This window comes from Populus alba, chromosome 16, assembly GCF_005239225.2.
Source record: "Populus alba chromosome 16, ASM523922v2, whole genome shotgun sequence".
NCBI classification, from domain to species: Eukaryota; Viridiplantae; Streptophyta; class Magnoliopsida; order Malpighiales; family Salicaceae; genus Populus; species Populus alba.
Window position 1 is genome coordinate 6,523,365 of NC_133299.1, and position 22,497 is coordinate 6,545,861.

Sequence of the window (22,497 nt, forward strand, 5' to 3'; positions counted from 1 at the left end):
AATGCTAACATAAATGTATAGATAAATCTTTTTTAGTTTTCTTTTTTTTTATTGGAAAAAAAATAAAGATTGAGGTTTATCAGGAAATAAAGAAATGTAAATAACATTTGAGTTTGAGGAAAAAGGTTTTCATTTGTACACATTAAAGAAATAAACTGAAAAGTAGAGTTATATTTAAAAATATCCTTTAACATACAGTTTTCTTAAAATTAAAGGATTCGTTATCGGCTGTAACAATAAAGAGCTTGTTAATTTTGGAAGTTTCTATTCTATACCATCACTAGTTCTTATGAAAAAGATCTTATTAAAGTGATAGATATTTAAGAAGACCTATATACACACCAATTAACAATAAATATTATGACATGTTATGGATAATAGTTATTGAATTTTCAACAAATACACATTTATGTGCTCGCATGATAATGCAAGCATATATGCCTCACACCCACATCCAAAATTATATGATTATATCAATCATTATTATTTGATTGCGTAACATACACACACACACATATTAATGGAGACATATGATATTCGTTTTCCCATTCACAAGAAAATAGCACAAGGCAAAATTAAATTTGAAACAAAAATAGGTAAAAATATAATGACTCTAATTCTAATGCGAAAAGTTGTTGGAATTTGTTTTAATAAAATGTCATTAATGGAAATATTTAATGTCAAATTTAAAGCGAGGTCCACTTACTTTTAAGGTTAAAATGTTTTTGGAAATTGTTCTCCAACAATAGCTCATTAACATGGAACATTAACATGATTAAAATAAATTATGAGTGAACGAGAAATTAATCTCAAAGAACCATTGGTTGATATATTTTGCTAAAACCTAAGATCCTCTATCCCATAAAGAAATAAAAAAGAGATTTTCTTGTAGTTTATTTAGTGGGAAGTTGAAAAGTCATAAATTAGACTTAGTAAAGTAGTATTGGTTCACTCCATATACACGCGCTTGGTTTAACATGACTTAACTCGGGCTTGTGCATGTGCTTAGGCTCAAGGTTCTAGGTCTCAAGTTTGTTTTTTGCTGATCTCTTTTAAACTTGGATTTGAGTTTCTTATAAAATAATTATTTGTCTTATAAGAAATTATTTTTTCTAGCCTATTAGTATTTCCAGCCCATGAACAAAGTTTGATAAGTTTTTTCAATAACCTGAAAAGTTTATGGATAGGTTTTTTTAGCTAAAAAACATTTAAATTAAAGCTAAGACTATCAAGATTAATTATTTTTTTATGATGGGTAATCAAAGATGATAATGAAAGGAGTTAATTATGGTAGTTATTAGAATTAGTTTTTTTTTTTTTATCAATTTTGGTTCCAAAATCCACTATAAAAAAAGGGGCTAGTGAAAGAGTTTTTTGCATTATTTTTCTACATTTTACAGCTCTTCCTTATCTTAGTTTTAGTGTTATTCCATTATGTTTTTAAGCTTTATTTTCCTTCCATTCTTGAGCTTACATTTAGTTTTTGTAGAAAGATACTTGATTCAATTTTCTTAGATTCATGGACATTATTTAAAAGTGCATCTAAACAAGGCAATGGTGTTGGAATCTTAGAAAGTTTATTGGAAATATCTTATTTTCACCATGTGATGAGCAATAAAGCTTTAATAGTATATATATTTTTAAGTATTTTAACAAGTAAGTACCATTCTTTGTTATAGTTTATATTTTTATATATTACATGATTAATATGGATGCTAGGATTATGTATCAATATCTTATGCAAGTTTAATTATATGATTAATATGTATATTAGAATCTTTATATGATATTTTAGTAATTTTAAATAGCAATATTAAGACTTTATTTTTAATAGACTTTGTTTAGTTTATAATGCCTCGTGAAAAACTAGATTAATTGTTAAAAATGATATTAACATCTTTAAATTTTAAATTATAGTTTGACTTCTTTTTAGTTTGCTATATTCACACATGTAGATATTCTTTTAAACTAAACAATTTAATCCACAATCTTTGTTTACTATATAGATTTATGACCTTTAGTTTAATTTTAAAAGGTTGTTAGATATTTTTGTTTTAAAGTTAAAGTTTATCTTCTAAACTTTGTGTACACATGTAATTTGTATGTATTGATGCATGTTAGAATTAAACTGCTAAAAGGTTGTTTTTGTTTGGTATATATTTGTCATATTTGCAAACTTGTATGATACATGTCATGCTAATTGTTCAATTTGTTTAAACATATTATATTCATATGATACATGTAATAAGGTTAATATATTGATATTATATTCACATGATGCATGTTATAAGTTCAATGGATTAAACTTCAAGAAATAATAATACAAGATGTTAATTTATCTGACCACCATGAACTTGACAAAGTTCTTGACCGAGAATGTGTCAAAGTTGTCAGATAATGAATTCAATTCTACTATTGTGGTAGTTGTTGATGCATGTAATCATAGTAATTTAATGTGCAAGAACTATATCTTCAATAAATTGAAAAATATAGTATATTATATGTATAGTTCAATTAAAAATGTTAGGGGACTGTATGAAGCTTTGAAAAAAAAATATAAGACTAAAGATGCTAGTATGAAGAAATTCAAAGTCAATAAAATTTTGGTTTGCAAGATGTTTAATTTAAGAACATTAATGGAAAAAAATGAATGTTATAATAAGTTCGGAAGCACCTCATAACTTATAAAGAGAGACAATTCTGACGGCTAATTATATACTTAGTAAAATATCCCATATAAAGTTAGAAAAGATACCTCATAAATCATAAAAATATAAAAAATCTTTTTATAAATATTTTAAAGCATGGGGCTATCTTGCAAATATAATAATACCTAATCCTAAAAAGTTCAAGCGTCGGAGGCTTGGAGCATTGCCTGGGTTGCATTTATATATATCATTTGTTTTGTAAGTTGAAACTAGTGAATAAACTAATCCCACATTTATTTGGTCATTTCATTTAATTTGTACATATATAATATTGTGAGATTAAACACTATTTACCATTGGGTTGTAAATTCTTCTATACATAAAAGAGGTTGAAAGCTGAAATCTTTCAAACAAAAAGGAGATATTAATTAATACCAACTAATCTAAACTAATTAGCTGAAAATGAGTTTTAATATTATGGGAATGTAATTAAGGAATTGTTGAGACCATAAGCGGACCTCAGCTCGCTCGTGATGCTGACAAGGGGTTCTAGATTAATTTGGCAAAGAAATGTCTTCGTCACGAAATAGAAAATGACACAGAAATATACAATGGACGACTGAATCCAAAATATTCCATATATCGAGAAGACAAGTTCATCGTAGATAAATGATGAAAAGAACAACTAAGAGAATGATACTTGACAATATTAATATGTTATCCTGGGTTTTAGAGACATTCAAAAATTAATAAAAAAAATTAAGTACTTTTCTGTATTTTTCTAACTAATTTTACCCAATTAGTGATTTAACTTTAATTAATTTTTTTTTTTTTTTTGTGAATCATATCTTTTCTTCTAATATGGATTTATTAATATTAATTACTGTATGAATATATAAAGCTCACTAATATTAATTCATCTTTAATCATGATCGATCTCTTTGTAATGATTTTGGTATCATCATTTAGGTCGCTAATGTCATTTAAAGTCAAAAGATTAGAGATATTAATTATGAATTAATGATGAGTTTTTTCTATGCATCGAATTGGTGTTGGATTTTCTTCGAGGAGGATTAAAGTTAGAAATTAAGGGAAATGGTAAAATTTACCAAGTCAAAGACTCCGCTTCTTTCTTGCTCTCACATTATTCTTTTCCTATTTTCACGCAACTAAACTTGCTATTTTTTATTGGAGTATATTAATTGTTATTTTTTTATTTAAAAATATATTTTTATTTTTTAAAAATTATTTTTAATATCAACACATCAAAACAATCTAAAATTTACCTAACCTTATTTAAAAACACAATAACAAACATGAGTTAAATTTCATACTAGTTTGTTTTTGTGTTTCCACAGCAACACTTATAAAAATATTTACTATATATATTTTGAATTGAATTTTTTTCTTCATTAATGTTTTTTTTTTTTTAAAAAAAACTTTACTTTCTTGCATATTGCAAACGCAGACACCACTGTAATATCAAACATTATTGAACATCTGCAAACAGTGACGGCTAGAAAATATGTTTTGATTAGCTTGAGTAGTTGGTTTTAGGAGCTTCTTTATATAGGAAACGTGGCCATGCTGCGTCCACGGATGAATCAACAAGTGGCTTGTTAGGCAGAACAAGCTCGCCTGAATTCCTTTCTTTGACTATTCTTTTTCCATTATTAAAGGTGATAAGTATTAGAGGAATCTATCTCAACCCAATTAATTATTATTATTATTATTTTTTTAAATCCGACTTACCTAACCAGTCTTGCAACTATTTTAGCTACTTCAACTACTTTTTTGTGTTGACGTTCCTGTGATCTTTAAGACGAGAGTACACTGTAAAGGCAGGCTGCCATGTCCTAAAAAGACATGAATTGTGACATTTTGAAGAAGTTTTCTCCTTGTTAAAACTTGGGAACGAATAATAATTGTTCTCTAGTGAAAAAGATGGAATGCACTCACATTTTACTTTTTGCATGTAGCAGGGACAGATCATATGATAGGACGCACTCCCTCTTCACCAATCACCATCGAATTCCTGGTGTCTGAATTGGGTTTTATTAATTAATTAATAATCTATCCGGCAATCCAAAGGCTCCCAAGCAACTCACACGTCGGCTTTGTTATATGCATGCTGTTCTACAGCTCCAACTCCGTTTTTAATTAAAAAAACGATGCTTGTTTGCCTTTTGTATTTTATGATTCTGTGATGATAGGTGTTGATTTGTTTAGGGCTAGCTTCTATGATCATAGAATGGATAGTCCTTAATTTCTGGAGGAGTTAGTGCCTCAGAAAGTAGAGGCAATCTTGTTTCTTGTATAATTCTCTTCTTTATTGTCAAGATCATGCCGTGTATCTTTCAGTCTGTCTCCAATTCTATGCCATCCATGAAATTAATATTTAAATCAAGCTAACCTAGCTACTTTGTCACATGTTTCATCTATATATATATATATATATATATATATATATATATATATATATATATATATATAATCATGAAAATCATCCTGTTCAATTCTGAATTCTTCTGGGAAATCTAAAGCATTTATCAATTAGTTGGCTAATTGTCTCAGGTTACTTTCTTTCTCCTCTCTAGCTAGAAAATCTATTAAAAAAGAGAGAGTAGAAATCAACAAACTTGTAATAGCGAAGCTTCAATGTATAGATATACTAATATTATTTTCCATAAGAGAGAGAGAGAGAGAGAGAGCTGAAATGAGCAAATGACAAAAAACATCCACCAGGAGGGCATGAGTAAGTCCAAAGTGGAGGCTGGCCCATATGTCAGCTTGCTGGGTTCTGAAACATTGATATTATACAGAAGGCAAGGGCCTCTGGTTCATTTTCAAAACTTTGTTTTGGTTATTGTTGTCTGCACAGTCATGAGATTAGAGGAGGAGAGTGGTATCCTACATGTTTTGATCTCTTCACAACTGTTTTCATGCCCGTTTATGTGTTTTCATGCTTCAAGCTACTCCACATTTTATCTGGATCTCTCATGTGTGTGATATCAACAATGGGGATTGCAAGCGAGAAACTTTCAAGCACCTTTGGTTTTTGTCAGAGGATGAGAAAATGAAACAGGCGTGTCGGTTTTGAACCCCATTTCTTACAAAAATAATTCTGTCTCTAAACGGACCAGTCCATGGATCTCCCCACACTGGCCTGAAAGCAACCTCTGCTTGGACGATGAGCCGCAATCCCTTTTCGAGGAAAGCACCTAATTGTTTCATTTTAGATATACGTGCGGTGCGGAAAGTAACATTCCACGGTAAGGGGAAAGGGACAGAAACCTGTTAATAACATTGACAGAACACAATCAGGTGGGCTTGAATGTTGGGCTTGGTATTCATGCAAAACAAGCCCCCTATTCAATTAGAAAATCCTCTGTTAATTAAGTTAGTGAATGGAGAGAAATAAAATAAAGAGAATCACATTCGAAATGGGGAGAAACTGAATGAAGCTATAGAAAGGGTTTGCTCTTTTATGGAGGTTTTATGGGTGGTGCTATAAAGTTCACATGATTTTGTCAAGAAGTTCAGCTTATTTATTTTTTTACTTTGGTTGGTTGTTGGAATTTTCAAAAATATAATTCTAACTTTATTATCATAAACAAAATAAATTCATATTATAATTATAAAAACTAGGTCAAATCCAAGAAATTTTTTATTTAATCTTTCTACAATATATTGAAATAAAAAAGAACGGGAGATTCAAATAAAAAATTTTAGAATCTTTAAAATGTAATTCAAACTTTATTATCACGAACAAAATAAATTTATTGTATGATCGTAAAAACCAGGTCGAACATAAGAGAAATTTTATTTAATCTTCCTACAATAAACTGAAATAAAAAAGAATGAGATATTTGAATAAAAAATTAAAGAAAAAAATTATAAAAAAATAATAAATTGATATGTCATTAACTTAGTTCAAGGGTTCATGCATCTATTCCTATAAAAATATTGATCATCAAAGTAAAATAAATTTTCTTTCACATCAAGCAAATAAATTTGATATCTTTTAAAGCTGAGGGAAATTGGTGAGATTACGAGTAAATTAATTAAACAAAGCTCTCTAATCAATTTCTTACCATCGAGCAAATTTAATATTAAAAGCAATCTTATTCACTCGATAGTAGTCTTGGGGAGTAAATTTTATGAAATTATTCTAAGCAAACGTTTAAAAGCTTGACAATTTAACTTAGTTTATTCTTCCCTAATAAAACAAGATGAGAATTGTAGCAATCAAATTAATTCTTTTATTTCCTACTCTAGTCATTAACAACAATTACAAATTGAAAGAAACTAGAAAGCATAAATGCCATCTTAAAATAATTCAATAAGCTTGAATAACAATCAATAACATAATTCTGAATAAGAAAAAATAAATACACTTGAACCTGAAAGAAATATTATAATAATAACATTGCTTCTCACAACATGCTAATGGAGATGGTGTATATTTCTCTTGAACCAAAAGCCAAAGTTTTGTTCATAGCTGCTGGGAAATTGACAAAAACAGAGAAGAAGAGAATGATGTCGAGCCCTTGTATTAGCCATGTTTTGCTCTATTTATTCTCTCCCTTGGCTGCCAAATTTCTTTAGAATTATTAGGCTAATTAGAGTCCTTGTGCTACTTAATTCCTTCCTTCTTTATCTAGTCTTTAAGGTTGGTTAAATCCTTCAAAATTTGTGTTAAAAAAGGATCTACTGTTGTCACAACTCTGTTATAATTCCAACTCTCGTGCAACTTAGACTTTGTTTCTTGCAATATCCGATCATTCCAACTGTATTCTTTCATTCATGGCATGTTAGAGGCTTGATATGCACCTTTTTTGGGTTTTAAAGCTCATCTTTTCTATGTTAGACTCTCAGCTGTAGTGGGATGCTCAACACTATTAGTTTCCTTATCAGATTAGGAGACCAACCTTTTTCTTTATAATGTGTCTAGAATTTTTCCTTTAAAATGATTTTATCTAACCTGGCATCCTTTATAATAGTTGTAGCCATAGATGTGTAGATGATTTTAAACTTTTGAATCACATGCTTTTGATGTATGAGGTTTAAGATATGTCAGTTTGAATCTGTAGTGTGAAAAAAACAATCCTGTTCAAGTAGGATTTCAACTCGATTTTATAGGTCTGATTAGAGATCCAAACAAACTCGGATTTCTGCCCATAATACCTTCATGGAAAACTTGATACGTGTACTTTAACTTTGAGTTAGCCCATGTTCACATTCTGAAATTATAACATGGTGAAAAATGTGTCCCAAGAATCAAGGTCCGAAACATAAAATACTAAAGTTCTTATCTTTTAGAAATTAATTCACAAAGTCTTTTAGGTATGCCAAATTCATAAAAATAACTTTCAATAAGCATAGATAAGCTAAAAATACATTAAAAATCATAGTGTAAAGGAATAAACACACACACACACACACACACATATATCTTTTATCTTATTTTTTAACCCATTTAAAATAAGCATGTTTGTAATCTCTACTTATCTGTTAGTTTTTTGGGTGGGACATAAAGAAGAATGCATGTTCAATCTAGAGTTTCTAACACTGTTTATTTTTCTATTGTCAAATCTAGTACCATTGTTAGTGATCAAAACCTTGGGAAATCCAAACCAACAAATAATATTCTTCCTTAAAAATAAAATAACTTTGTTCATTGTTATCTAAGCTAGGGCTTTGGCCTCAACCCATATAATAAAGGAAATCCTCTTACAATTAAGTAAGTAAATGGAAAGAATGAAAACAAAAAAAATCACATATGAAATAAGGAGAAGCTTAATAAATCTTTAGAAAAGGGTTTTTTCTTTTATAGAAGTTTTATGGGTGGTTTTATAAGCCCATATGATTTTGTCAAGAAGTTTAGCCCATTCTCCTTTAACTCTTTTCTTCTTTTTATGTTTCTTTAACCCATTTCAATTAAGCATGCTTGCAAGCTTTAATTGTCCATTAGTTTTTTTGGGTGGGACACAAAGAACAAATTATGTTTAATCTGAAGTTTCTAACACTGTATATTTTTCTATTGTCAAACCTAATACCATTGTAAATCATCTAGATAAATCGTCTTGATATATCAGGTTTATAGAGAACTTGTCTAAGAGGATAGTCAATCAACACAATCACCTAGTGTACTTGGAAGTTTGGCTTCACCTTTCTCGTAGCACTAACTAAGTAAGGGTCACCGTTTTATTTTTCAAGTACCTAGCTTTTATGTTTTAGAGTATCCTACTAGTATAATGTATTAGGTTCTAGATCCTTTTTCTCTTCTTGTACCAACACTATACTAATTACCAGGTTTGCTACCACTAGATAAAAAAAAAAGATATCCTTTTTATTCCTTGGTTGTGATAGGACTTTTAGAGAATATAAGTGAGACTTGAGCTTTCCAAAAGCTCATTAGCATACTAGAATCCATTCAAAATTATAGGTATTTTTTAGAGTTTTAAGAAAAGACAACAAATGTTTTCTTATATAAGAGATAAACCTATTCATTATGAAAATTCTTCATATTAGCATTGTTGCTACCCAATTTTTGACCCATGTTTTTGATATATTTTCAAAAAAATCCAAAAAATAGAGAAAAACAAAGAAAATAAAAAAAAAATATGTTTTTTTAATATATTTTCGTAATTTTAGCATTTTCAACGTCGTCTAAAAAAGAATTTAAATTTTTAAGGGTCTTTCGAATGCGTTCGACTTTTCACGCGTCATCTTTTAAATCATTGATTTTCCGCATTTGAGTCGACGTTGATATTGCTCGTTTTTTTTTTTAAAAATACAAAAAAAAAAAAAAACAACAAGAAAAATCAAATTTTACAAAAAAAAGAAAGTTGACCAATTTTTGAAAACTTGGCAATATTTTTTGCCTATAAATACTGGTCTTAAACTCACATTTAAGGGGGTTTTTCATTTTTTGCAAGGGGGTTAATTTTGGAAACACCAGAAAAATAAAAAAAAAAAAAAAAAACCTAAAACTATCTTCTCCCCCCATTTTTTTTCAAACAGCCGCTGGCCCCCCCTGGTCCAAGACCGTTATTTTTCCAGCTGAAAATCAGCAACTCAGGCCCCACCCCCTTGGTAATTAATTTTTTCCTCTCTTTCCCCTGATAAAAAGCCAGCCACACACTCTCCCTGGGAAGAAGAAAAAAAAAAAACGAAGGCACCCCCCCGGTGGATTTCATTTTTTTCTCCGGGCAGCCACCATCAGAAAATCAAGGCAGCCGCCCCCGCCCTTGACATTTTTGTTTTTCTTTCAACACCGGAACCAGCCCCCTTCCCCGGTTTGAAATTTTTTTTTTTTTACTCCCACAACCTCCTGATTTTCAGCTCAATCTCAGCCGGTTTTTCCCCCCATCTTCTTCCCCTTCAACCAAAATTCAAGGCCTGCACAGGGAAGCCACAAAAATCCTCTCCCTTCTCCTTCAAAACCGAACAGCCCCCTCCCCGTTTTCATTTTCTTTTCTTCCCCAAACCAGCACCACCCACAACACCGATCGACCTCTCCCTTTCCCCAAGACTAGCAGCTTCATTTTCCTTTCCAGCAACACGCCGAACACTCCCCTCTTTCGGCCATTCCTTCTTCCCAGCTCTCATCGCCGGACACGGCGACGCCTCCTCCAACAAGCAACACGCCGGACAGAAGCCAGAGCAGTTCCCCTTCGCTGTACCATCTCGCCGTTTGCATCGCCATCTTCCCCGACCTCTCCTCTCCGTCCAGCCTCCGACAGCAGCAGCGACCACCACAGCAAACCCCAGCAGCGCCGTCCACAGATCGGCAGCCACCACCACAGACCAGCCACAACTCCGCCGTCCGAAGATCCAGCAACCAGCAGAGGAACGAAGACAGAGGCGAGATCGATCTGAAGAAGGAAAAGAACCGATCTGTTTCTGCAGATCAAAAAGAAGCAGATCTGTAACGGGAAGAAAAATAAAAACCGATTGCTGTTTGTGAGTTTTTTTTGTTGTTGCAGGTGGCGGTGATCTTCACCGCCGGCGAGGAAAGGAAGAGGAGAAGGAGCCGCTCCAGCCCCCCTCTGTTTTTCAGGTTTCCATCGGCGGGTTCACGCGCCGCCAGTGACGGTGGCGCGTGGGAAGACGCGCCACCACTGCTCCGAACACTGTTCCTGCGTATTCCAGAAGCCTATGGATGTTTACGGACTATTTCTGTAAATTTTAAATTAATTAATGTAATTTTTGTTCATTTGTTTGGAATTTAGATTGTATAAATGTGATAAAAAAAAAAATAATAATAATAAAAAAGTTGTGTGTGTTTGTTTTTATTTATTTATTTATGTTATTGAAGTATAAAAATAAAAAAAAACATAAAAAGAATTATTTATAAATTTAAATATGGTTAAATATCTCAAGGACAAATAAAATCAAGTTGTATTTTCCATGAAAATGTAAGAACAAGTTTTTACATATATTCGGGGATTTAATGACTGATTTATTCAAGCCTTAGAATTTAATTAATATTTTAAATTTTCAAACCACATTAGAACACAAAGCAGCTTACCTCAGGTAGGGTGTGTTAGGGGTGCTAATACCTTCCCTAGCCACAACCAGTCCCTTACCCGCGATCTCTGACAAGACCAGTACATCAGGTTTCCTAGTAGCCCGAAATCAATTACTAGGTGGCGACTCCAACGAATCAAATTCAAGCAAATGCAATAAACGAGATTTAAATCGCCAGCCGATGCCGCGCGCGCGCCTGGAGGATTTTTTTTGGGGTGCGACAGGATGGCGACTCCACTGGGGAAGGTATTGTTTTCAACTTTATCGGACTAAGCTTTGTGTTTTGATGTGTTCAATTTTATTTTTTTCTGTTGTGCTTTGTTTTATTTATTTGTGTTTTATTCATGCATTGTATATAATTCTCTCATGCATCACAAGTTTTAATTTTTGTTAAGCACACACCTGCTTTAAGTTAGGTGGGGGACTAGCAGCTTACCTTATGACTTGAGTCAAGGTTGAAGTTTGTGTAAACCCCAACTCTTCGTTGAGTGCTTAGACTGGTAATAGTTGGACACGTGCCAACCAATTACCTGCTGGGCCCCTATATTGCCTTTACGAAGGCGATCACTGGGACAACAAGAGACCCTTTTAGAAACCAAGTAGCAAACCTACCTTGTCTCCCGTAAAATGAATAGAGCCTGTCTTTAGGATGTATGTGCTATCGTTGTTTGCATCTGGGCAAAATCACGATTCTTGTTCCATCATACAAGAGTTACGACCATATTGTCACCTCTCGAAGGGCGAGTTGATCATATAGATTACATATTCATACATTTATCATGCATGTACCGGTTTGAAAAATAGGTTCCCCCGCACAAGCTGTGCTGCAAGTGATTGAAGAAAGGATGAAAGTGAAGAAATGTGTCAGATAGAGGCTCATTATCAGATTAAGGTTGAGAGCATTGAAGGTGAAGTAGCTAGACTCAGATATGCTCGAACAAGTGTTGAGCATCAAATGGAAAGAGAATGTCTGCACAGTCTTCTGTGGGAACACTGCTTGTCCACGTCCAATTGAAGCTGCCTCTCCTTTTCAGTCATGAACAACAGCAGCAATGCCTTCAGTCATCAACTAATGACAACCCTGTTTCTTGTCCAGTTGCACTGTTAAGTGTTCATCGCCTCCACATCATCTAATGGAACCAAACGACTACTAGCCTCCTGTTCATGGTGCATTAGTCTGTTTTGAAGTTACCCCGATTATGAGCTCAATTCCAGCTCAGCAGCAGAAGATGGTCTAAAAAAACCATGATTAAACACTGAACTTCAATGTGGCAGAGCTCTCTCTACAAAAATCAATTTATGGCTTTGCAAATTGGGAATGCAAGAGGGGATTTATAAGTTGCATATGCTACAAATATTTTTCTCATCAATTTCAGCACGAAGACATCTTAGTAGGTTGAAGAGCCAGACCTGGTCTGGAAAATATGAGCAGACATCAAACTTCAACGTAGCAGAGCTCTCTCGGCAGGAATCTGTTTGTGGATCCGCAAGTGGGAAATCCAAGAAGGAATACAGTAGTTTCAAATCATCTATGATTTTCCTCCAACAATGTCGGCATTAAAACTCAAAAGTAGAGAGAAGAGACATGCCTAGACTAAAAAAAACATGAAGGATACTGAAACTTCAATAGAGCAGGACTTCCTCTATAGGTGTTTGTTTGCTGCATTGTCAGTGAGAAATCGAAGAGGGGACAAATGAGTTTTATATTCATTAGGTGCTTCTCCCATAAAAGAGATAAGGCATGATTCCACACGTCGGTAGTGGCGATAATACAAGTTTCTGGGTGCTGCCAAGATTACCAAGCTGTTGGAAAGTTTTCTAACAATCCGCAACCAACCACAACAACATTGGAAGATTGAAATGATGTTGTGAGGATTTGCCGAAGAATTGAACAAGCTATGAAGAGAGAAAAGAGTGATGGTTCTGTCAAGGATTCTAGAACAATGATGAGAGGTGAATCAAGAGATGACTTCGACGGTGTGAACCCTTAATTGTGGGGTATAGCCAGGTCTCACGGTAGCATCAATTGCTCAAATGTATTTGCCAAGATGGGACATTCCTCTGCCGTTTAAGTTTGTCGACCAGCATCTGCCAGATTCCAGAATTTTGCTTGACTCCGACAAATCCCATGCAACCACCAATTTCTAGTTGGTATAATCCAGAAAAGAGATGTGATGTCATGGTGGGGTCCTCAACCATTTCAAGTGAACAGTTTCAAGAATTGCAAGAATTGAGTCTGAAAGTTGGTGAGCAAGAGACAAGTGGAGTCGGTGAAGAAGGGTGTCATTGGCTATATTGTCCCCCGAACATTTTCAGAATGACATGTTGATCGAAAGTGCTTGGCAAAACACAAATATTTCCAGAAAAGCTGATTCAAGAATGGTGATGAACAGTCAATCATATTGTTTTGGAATTCTGCATTTTGTTTTGGGATCACATCTCATCCTTCAACGAAACATGCCTTGCTTTTATCTTTTTGTTGTTTTGAAATCAACAGATGTTTAACATTTTATTCTGACAAAATATTTTGATCCAACTCCAACATGCGATAAAGGTTAATCAATTTGGAAGATTAAAAGTGTTTTGATTGCAGAAATGACTCGATTCTTGTTTGAAATGACATGAGGTGACTAAACAATTTTGAACTCATACCTCCTGAAACTGAACCACACACCATATAGCTAAGTTTTAACAGTATGCATAATGACATGTAGTGGATTCGGTAGTTATGGACTCGTGAATCATGATTCTTACAAGTCCCAATCATTACACTGGATGAGGTCAAAATTTATCGGTTCTAACCGACCTTGCTTGAAATGAGAAAAGGCCATCTTTGATATTCCCTTCACTTTCTAAAGATTATATCCCTTGTAGTCCCATTTTAAGCTGGATAAAATATCTTTTCATGAAAACCCTGACTAGGATCACACCCCACACTGGGGGCAAATGAGAAATATTTTGGAGACACGGATAAAATCAATGGATCAAAGAAAAGCTTAGAACAAAAGTCCAATGTTTGAGAAAGGGCTAGAAGAAGAAAATCCATAGATTGAGGGTCATCCAAGAAAAACTTTAAGGAAGGCTATGCAAAAAAATGGAAAGGAAATGAAAAGAAAATGCCTACCAATTCTAAGAGAGGCAAGACAACTTTCAAATGAGAAAAGACAATAAATGCCAAAAGACAACACTAGAAAAATCGATGCTTCATATCTTTTGGTGTGTCTAGGATAAAGCCTCTAATGTCTTCAAAAAATTTTAGATTGGTTATTCATCAAAGAAAAAGTTGGATTTGCATTATGACCTATGTTAAGAAAATTCTGATATTTGAGATTAACAAGGTTATATGTCACTTTCTCTACAATGACGACAAGAGAAAGATAATCGATGAATAGTTAATGTTGATCCTAAGTCGTTGAAACCCTCAAACACCTTTTGAGCCTTTGAAATTCTTTTCTTTCATAGCCACGAACCATAGCCTGCATTACGTGCTTTTAAAAGCCCTTTTTAATCAAGCAAGCAATCTGAACCGATAAATGGCGCTCTCAAAACTTAAAGAGCTTTTCCATAAGGGTCGTGACTTCATAAATTAAGCTACTGGTTATTATGCATGCTGATAAAATAAATGCTAAGAAAAGAAACAACTTTTCTTGATAAAGCCTCAGCATCTTGTTTTTGAAATTCATAAAAATGTCACCTCATCACAGACCATCAAATGATATACCCAATATCAAGGATTCAAATTGATACAAAGAACCATGGAAAAAGCCATTTTAATCCTACAACGGGTCGATTTCTGTTTTCAAAATACAAGACAATCAAAAGACTGTGTATTTCGAATAACGTGTGTTGGGTCTTTGATCAAAAAGCTTGATTTTCAAAAGATTTCCAAAAAAGGACATCTCTGATTTCATTTCAACAAACTAGACTTTGAATAGACATGATCTTTGAAATATGAGAGTTGATTCCAGAACAAGGAAGATTATCAAACACAGAAGAACATTGATTGAGTATGCAAAATCGTTGATAGAAATGACATTGAAGTCCTCGACACTCCTTGAAAAGTTGAGCAGCTGGGGGCAATACAGTGAACCTTAAGAAGGAAAACAAACAGTATCCAGATCAACTGGGGGCAAAGAAAGAATCACATGATGAGTCATCAAAGTCCATCAAAGTCATTCCTGGCATTCACAAAAGCCATTTGGTTGTAAACAGAAGAATGAGCATGTTCAGATCAACTAGGGGCAATGTTGTTCAAAGACAATCCATGATTTAGTGAACTTCAGCAGCAATTGATGATCAACACTGCACTTGAAGGATATTTTCATATCTTCATCTTGGGTAACCCTCTGAAACATGGCTATGACTCCTGACAGATGTTATCGGGTGAGTGCATTTGAATGAACATCGAACATATGTACACCACCAAGACTGAATGTGGAACAATGCTGCACTTGAAGGATAATCTCATATTGTCATCCTTTGAAACATGGTTATCGACAGACGTTACCACGCAACTGCATTGAATGAATGTCAGAAAGGCACCCACCCCGAAGACTGACTGTGTGAGACAATTTGTTTTAAGCCAGATGAGCACTTCACCGCATGAGTATGGGTGATAGAAGTAGCATCATTGATGAGGCCGAGGCATTTCTTTTCACAATCTGATTAGAAGAGTTGAAAGGAGTCCATGAGAAGAGCACTGAGCATACAACCATGAGCCTTTGTACTGCAAGCTATGAGATGCATGATTGGATGACTGAATGAGTTCCAAGAAGGCTGATGATAACATGTACTTGAAGAGTACTGTTTCAAATAGAGGCAAGTTCATGACTGATTAACAATTTTGATGGGTATTGGCATGATGCACACAATCAATCAGAGGATAATTCTCAGAAGAAGCCAGGAGAAAATCCTTCATGATGAATCAAGCAGTACCACACTTGGGGGCAGGGTCAAGCTTGATGAACGATGCAAGCAGTAATTGTCGAAGACAGCCCGGGTTGGGCACTACATTTACAGCTGAGTGGATGGCTTGCACATGAATGAGCCAATGCATCGGAAGAACAAAGAAAGCTTTGGGATGCAAACAAGGGCACCCTATGACGATGGAGCATCAAGGAGGGGGGGACCTATATTTCAAATCAGGTAAGGATGCATGCATATCATCTAACCTAAAAAAAAAAAAAAAAAAACCATTTGCACATATTTTTGAATTGTTACAGGAAAATCCTTAATGATGTCCAGCAAGATGGTGGAAAGAGAAAGAAACATTGTGGTGATGATAATAAAGAATCGGTTTTGATCATGGAATAAAAGGACAATGGGATGAACCTTACCATTAGGAAAATCCCAAAGAAATGGAAAGATCAACCTTGCAATCGGGAAGCCTCGAGTTTTCAACCCTTGCAGTCAGGAAACACCGAGTTTTTCAAACCCTATGATCGGGAATTATCAGGAAGCACCAAGTTTTCCAACCCTTCTTCTGTCATCCCTTCAGGACTTCGCCAGGTAAGTCCTATTTTTCACACTTGTCTTCACATTTTTTCCATCTGGGTAGGTCACCCATCATAATAAGACCGTTTTTCACATTTTTTCCATCCGGGTAGGTCACCCATGACAATGAGACCGCAGTTTTCCACATTTTTTCTATCTGGGTAGGTCACCCATTACAATGAGACCGCACTTCACATTCTTTCTATCTGGGTAGGTCGCCCATCACAACGAGACCACTTCATCATATTTTTTCCATCTGGGTAGGTCACCCATTACAATGAGACCACACTTCATATTTTTTTCCATCTGGGTAGGTCACCCATTACAATGAGACCACACTTCATATTTTTTTCCATCTGGGTAGGTCACCCATTACAATGAGACCACACTTCACATTTTTTCCATCTTGGGTAGGTCACCCATCACAATGAGACCATCATCTTTTCTGGGTAGGTCACCCAAAGAATGAGACCATTCTCCATTTTTTTTACCTGGGTAGGTCACCCATAAGAATGAGGCCATTCCTCCCCCTGGGTAGGTCACCCAAAGAATGAGACCACTCTTCCTTTTACCACTTGGGTAGGTCACCCATCACAATGAGACCACCATTTCCCCTGGGTAGGTCACCCAAAGAATGAGACCATTCTCCATTTTTTTTTACCTGGGTAGGTCACCCATAAGAATGAGGTCATTCCTTCCCCTAGGTAGGTCACCCAAAGAATGAGACCACTCTTTCCCCTTTCCACTTGGGTAGGTCACCCATCACAATGAGACCACCATTTTTTCTGGGTAGGTCACCCATTAGAATGAGACCATTCTCCATCTTTTTTTTTTTACCTGGGTAGGTCACCCATAAGAATGAGGCCATTCTTCCCCCTGGGTAGGTCACCCAAAGAATGAGACCACTCTTCCTCCTTTCCATTGGGGTTCGTCACCCATACAATGAGACCATCATTTTTCTGGGGTTCGTCACCCATACAATGAGACCATCATTTTTCTGGGGTTCGTCACCCATACAATGAGACCATTTTTCACACATTCGTTTGTTTTGATTAAATGAGGTCGCCAGATGGGATCTCATGTAGCTTTGGTTAAAGGGGATCTCCATATGGGATTTCAGGTTGACCGAGTTACACACATTCTTTGGTTTTGGTTAAAGGAGGTCGCCAGATGGGATCTCAAGATAATAAAAAAGAAAAAAAAAGTTTTTTTTAAGCAGAAAGACAAGTTTTTCTTTACAAAGCTTACTATGCAAAACATCGAGGATTTTTGCTTCGTAAGCATTGTAAAGAGGGGGCATCTGTTGCTACCCAATTTTTGACCCATGTTTTTGATATATTTTCAAAAAAATCCAAAAAATAGAGAAAAACAAAGAAAATCCAAAAAAAATATGTTTTTTTAATATATTTTCGTAATTTTAGCATTTTCAACGTCGTCTAAAAAAGAATTTAAATTTTTAAGGGTCTTTCGAATGCGTTCGACTTTTCACGCGTCATCTTTTAAATCATTGATTTTCCGCATTTGAGTCGACGTTGATATTGCTCGTTTTTTTTTAAAAAATACAAAAAAAAAAAACAACAAGAAAAATCAAATTTTACAAAAAAAGAAAGTTGACCAATTTTTGAAAACTTGGCAATATTTTTTGCCTATAAATACTGGTCTTAAACTCACATTTAAGGGGGTTTTTCTTTTTGCAAGGGGGTTAATTTTGGAAACACCAGAAAAAAAAAAAAAAAAAAAAACCTAAAACTATCTTCTCCCCCCATTTTTTTTCAAACAGCCGCTGGCCCCCCCTGGTCCAAGACCGTTATTTTTCCAGCTGAAAATCAGCAACTCAGGCCCCACCCCCTTGGTAATTAATTTTTTCCTCTCTTTCCCCTGATAAAAAGCCAGCCACACACTCTCCCTGGGAAGAAGAAAAAAAAAAACGAAGGCACCCCCCCGGTGGATTTCATTTTTTCTCCCGGGCAGCCACCATCAGAAAATCAAGGCAGCCGCCCCCGCCCTTGACATTTTTGTTTTTCTTTCAACACCGGAACCAGCCCCCTTCCCCGGTTTGAAATTTATTTTTTTTTTACTCCCACAACCTCCTGATTTTCAGCTCAATCTCAGCCGGTTTTTCCCCCCATCTTCTTCCCCTTCAACCAAAATTCAAGGCCTGCACAGGGAAGCCACAAAAATCCTCTCCCTTCTCCTTCAAAACCGAACAGCCCCCTCCCCGTTTTCATTTTCTTTTCTTCCCCAAACCAGCACCACCCACAACACCGATCGACCTCTCCCTTTCCCCAAGACTAGCAGCTTCATTTTCCTTTCCAGCAACACGCCGAACACTCCCCTCTTTCGGCCATTCCTTCTTCCCAGCTCTCATCGCCGGACACGGCGACGCCTCCTCCAACAAGCAACACGCCGGACAGAAGCCAGAGCAGTTCCCCTTCGCTGTACCATCTCGCCGTTTGCATCGCCATCTTCCCCGACCTCTCCTCTCCGTCCAGCCTCCGACAGCAGCAGCGACCACCACAGCAAACCCCAGCAGCGCCGTCCACAGATCGGCAGCCACCACCACAGACCAGCCACAACTCCGCCGTCCGAAGATCCAGCAACCAGCAGAGGAACGAAGACAGAGGCGAGATCGATCTGAAGAAGGAAAAGAACCGATCTGTTTCTGCAGATCAAAAAGAAGCAGATCTGTAACGGGAAGAAAAATAAAAACCGATTGCTGTTTGTGAGTTTTTTTTTGTTGTTGCAGGTGGCGGTGATCTTCACCGCCGGCGAGGAAAGGAAGAGGAGAAGGAGCCGCTCCAGCCCCCCTCTATTTTTCAGGTTTCCATCGGCGGGTTCACGCGCCGCCAGTGACGGTGGCGCGTGGGAAGACGCGCCACCACTGCTCCGAACACTGTTCCTGCGTATTCCAGAAGCCTATGGATGTTTACGGACTATTTCTGTAAATTTTAAATTAATTAATGTAATTTTTGTTCATTTGTTTGGAATTTAGATTGTATAAATGTGATAAAAAAAAAAAATAATAATAATAAAAAAGTTTGTGTGTGTGTTTGTTTTTATTTATTTATTTATGTTATTGAAGTATAAAAATAAAAAAAAACATAAAAAGAATTATTTATAAATTTAAATATGGTTAAATATCTCAAGGACAAATAAAATCAAGTTGTATTTTCCATGAAAATGTAAGAACAAGTTTTTACATATATTCGGGGATTTAATGACTGATTTATTCAAGCCTTAGAATTTAATTAATATTTTAAATTTTCAAACCACATTAGAACACAAAGCAGCTTACCTCAGGTAGGGTGTGTTAGGGGTGCTAATACCTTCCCTAGCCACAACCAGTCCCTTACCCGCGATCTCTGACAAGACCAGTACATCAGGTTTCCTAGTAGCCCGAAATCAATTACTAGGTGGCGACTCCAACGAATCAAATTCAAGCAAATGCAATAAACGAGATTTAAATCGCCAGCCGATGCCGCGCACGCGCCTGGAGGATTTTTTTTGGGGTGCGACAAGCATCTGGATATCCTTTTCATATATTTGGAAAAGATCATGTCTAAGATGACCTATTCTTATGATTATGATCAATTTCATTACTAGTAACTAATAACCTAAAAAATTTTCCTCTCTTTATGGAAAAGGAATACTTAAAGGGTTTTAACTTAATTTGGTGATGGTGTAGAATAAAGGAGACTTTTTATAAATTTAGAAAGTGTTCCTTAAAATCCATGCTTTTAACTAGTATATTGTCAATATAAGCCTTCATGTTCTTACCCAATTGATCTTTGAAAACCTTGTTCACTATTCATTGTTAAATAGCTTGAACATTTTTTAGACCAAAATACATGACTCAATAATGTAAACTTTTTTGGTTAAAATGATGAATGCAATTTTATCCTCATCATTAAAATATATAAGTATCTAGTGATAACTTGAATTAGCATTCAATGGGCTTAAATAGTTAAAATCAATTGTGAAGTCAATTAATTAATCTAGTTTAGGTAGGGAAAAACTATATTTGGACAAGTTATGGAGGTTGGTTAAGTTCACACATATACACCATTTCTCTGTTTTTTTTTTTTCATCATAACCACGTTGACCATTTATTCTGGGTATATCATTTCATGAAGAATTCAACCACTAGCATCAACTTAGATAAATCAACACTTATTTTTATCATCATAAATTTTAAGATAATATTGATAACACTTTCATCGTCAACAAATGCCTTGTGCACTTTGCATTTAGAGATGATTGGTATAATTGCCAACACATCACTGTGAGGGAAAAATCACTCCGTATGAATATTATAAAGTGAAAATGATAGGCTCATGCTAACAGTTTTGTAGCCATGGAAAGAATAACACTATCTTTTCATAATCTTTTAACTTGTGTTGGAGTTTTCTCCCGCAGGGAGTTCTCTTAAAATTAATCAGGTCTCTAGTAATGTCTTATGCTCTTTATTCTCTTTAATTCTCATGTTTTTCTCTCTTTTTTTATTTTTTTTTATTTTTTATGAATTACTAGAGATATCTCTTAGCAATGTTTCAATTTATCTCTTTTTTAAAAGTGTAGTATTCCTCTATATCATGTCCCCTATCTTTATGGAATTTTTTTTTCTTGAGATTGAATTTGTTAGTGTCTCCATTTATTGGTGGAGGTGGGTACAAAAAACATTCTTTTCCTATGATAGATGTCACCACTTCTATTTTGTAGTGTAAAATGAGTGGTTATCGATTTAAGATATACAAGTCTATCTATACTAGATCTTTGGGGTTACTTCTAAATGTTTGGGAGCTACTAGAAAGGCGTTTGTGATTTGGATATTCCTCTTTCTATGTCTATAAAAATAAAAATGTTTTTTTAGTTTAATTTCCTTCTTTTAGACAAATATGGCTCTCTATGGCTTACTTGACTTGTAAAAGAGTTCTTTTATAGGAGAGAGTATAATTGCTCTCACAAAGAATAGTTGTGCACCCCACTGATTAAGGCCTTAATAGTGATAGACTCAAGTAAACCTTCTACCTTAAGCATCTCCTCACCAAATTTCTTTATATAGGTCTTGGTACTTTCACTTTCCCGTTAAAAGATGCGGAAGAGTTTAGTTAAATTTTTTTTTTTGTAGGTATACTGATGCAACTATATTATTTGATAGTTTTACCTACATTTACCTAGTGTTTTGCCTCTGTTTTATATATAAAATGCCTTGATATTTTTTGTTTTATGTTTTGAAGGCACTTTTGGATGAAATATTAAAAAAGAAGTAAATTGAAGATAATTGACAAATTTGATCTCTAATTGATTTTTTATGCAGAACTTGAGCTCTAGAAGTCGAAAAAAAGTGATTCTAGTGGCATTATAAAGCTAACATCCATACCTTTGTGTACATATATGGCAAGAAACATAAAAAGAAAAAAAGCATGGAGATCACAACCTTTAAAGTTAAATCTCGTATTTTGCTAATGTTGACCTTCAGCCATTTTGACTTAAATATCTTGAGCTAAAGAAGTTCATTTGATGCAAACTCAATTTTGTTGGATTCCTGACTTGAGGGCCTATCAACTTATAAATTTTAGCAAAAAAAGATCTCATATAAGAGAGATATGAGTTTGTTAAGATGAGACATGAATTCTGTCAACATACAAGTTTTGTAAAGAAACAAGTCAAAAGTACTTCTCAAAGCATCCAAACCATCATCCAAGTGTTTAGTTCAACAATTTAGCTCCTATAAGTCAAAGGTCAAAGCTTGAATATTTTATGTAAGGTTATTTCTTATTTTTTAGGAAAATAGTTGCTGAAAGACTTAAATGTAAATTAT